Genomic DNA, 1981 nt, shown 5'->3' with positions numbered 1-1981 from the left:
AATTTCTGACATGCCCGGTGGGACCTCTTTGTCTCTCATCTCTTTCATTAAAAAATTGATCACCACTACGTCGATGACATCCAAAAGAACTCAAGTTGTAGATGTCAACAAAGGCAATGACTAGATCGTCATTGCGTAATTGACACACAACACCGCTATAGGCCTCATGACTCGTAGCAAAGCGAAATCAACATCTTCACTTTCAACAAAACAAATAAGTGAGTCTACTTGTTTGTTAAAACCGATAAGGACACATAATGAGCACCAATCATGCATCACTTTAGCTTCTCTGGAGGTAAAAAACCATAGTCCTCGTAGCAAAGGAAAACTTCCTTCAACACTACAGGACTTTAGGGATAAGTCATCTTGCTCTATTACCGATACCAAATCCAACACTGGCTCACACTTCGAATTGCCAACTGGAATGTCAAATGAGGAAAACTACTCCAATTGTTTCGACTCTTTTACTTTTCACTTCTTAATGATTATGTCAGTAATGGAAATTGGCATTACATTTGTAAAGGAACAATCGACAGAGATGGCTTATGTCGTCGCTAAACTCACCAAGACAATCGAGAAGAAGGATATGCAGATAGTCATCCTCATAAACAAGGTTGAGGCACAAGTACAAAATATGGGTGAGTCAAGTCAATGACTCAACCATCTTCTGAATGTTGCATCTCCTCTTGATGATGCACCACATGCATCTAGGACAGTGCAAGTCGAAAGACAAACAACGAAATCTACCTCGTTGTTGTAGTATAGTGGTGAGTATTCCCGCCTATCACGCGGGTGACCCGGGTTCGATCCTCGGCAATGGCGCCATTTGATTCATGCCCAATTGGTGTCTCAGCTTATTCATGTCCAGCTAGTGCTCCTTGATTGAGGGAGTAATCAACAAAATTTATAACCTATAACACCATATACTAGGGTAGCAAAGAAAAAGCTACTATAATATAACGGCTCTAGGATCGTTCACTGGGAAGGATTAGCAAGCTATCAATGATACCAATTCAAAGTGAATTGGTCTTATTTCATTTCAAGGTTAGCTTAAGAAATAAAACACAAACTTTGATTGGTAAAGATTTAGATTTGAATTAACCAACAAAACAAGCAATGGGAATTACTTAGGAAGAAAAGCATTCCTTGGAGAGTCAGGTTCACTGGGGTGGTTCCTCATGCAAAAGACATAGCTCCGGTCAGATGGTTCATTTCCTCGTGTTAGAGATTCAACATATAGTCAATTCTCTAACCGGCGTTGTACAGATACATCCTTTAATTAGATTTCAACTTTAATTCTCTCACTGATGCAACTTGCAATGGTTTAAGCCTCTCACTAAGCCTTAACCATTCAAGGTGATCTTTAACCTTGGACTTCCCTTCTCAAGCTCGCAAGAGATAACTAATGGATGTCTCCTTGGAGTCCAAAAGCTTACCAAGTGTTGGCAATTCCAGAAAATCCTACCTTAAAGTCACCTCCCAGAGGCTCGTAAGGGGTAAACTAGTGCATCTCCATGGTTGGAAATCACTTGCCTTACCAAGTGTTGGCCCAGGTGACTCTAAGGTGTTTTAAGTTAACTAAAAACATAGAAATCACTAAAGGATTTCACTTCCTCTTCATTACTTGCTAAAACCACAAAGCTTTGCATTCTTACACTTGGAACCTTCCCCGACAACCTTAACTCCAAGGAATTAGAGGTTTAGTTACTCATTCTCTGGGGAAAACTCCTCAGAGAGTTCATAACTTAGTAAGAAAAAAAAAATACAAAGTGAGAAGGTAAGGCAAAACAAAGGGCCTGAACTTTACTTGCTTTCCCAAAACTTTACAAAAGGATCTCCTCTGATACCAGGCTCCCAAGAGGTCTTTATATGAACATAATATAAAACTAATTATTACATGGATATTTTCTCTTTTTACTAACTTAAAAGCTAAGGAATCTTGTAATTGGTGGCTTACAAGGAGTATTTTGGGATTTAGACA

At 39.2% G+C, this 1981-nt stretch overlaps 1 non-coding gene across 1 annotated transcript; it reads left to right on the top strand.

The window, feature by feature from the left end:
• The first annotated feature begins 750 nt into the window (after positions 1-750).
• Positions 751-822, top strand: TRNAD-AUC (transfer RNA aspartic acid (anticodon AUC)). The gene has a single exon. It is a non-coding gene; the product is annotated as a tRNA-Asp (tRNA).
• The last annotated feature ends 1159 nt before the right edge of the window (positions 823-1981 follow it).

This window comes from Vitis vinifera, chromosome 13 (assembly GCF_030704535.1).
Source record: "Vitis vinifera cultivar Pinot Noir 40024 chromosome 13, ASM3070453v1".
Taxonomy (NCBI): Eukaryota; Viridiplantae; Streptophyta; class Magnoliopsida; order Vitales; family Vitaceae; genus Vitis; species Vitis vinifera.
Note: the sequence above shows the minus strand (reverse complement) of the source record. Positions and strands in the feature narration are given on the sequence as shown.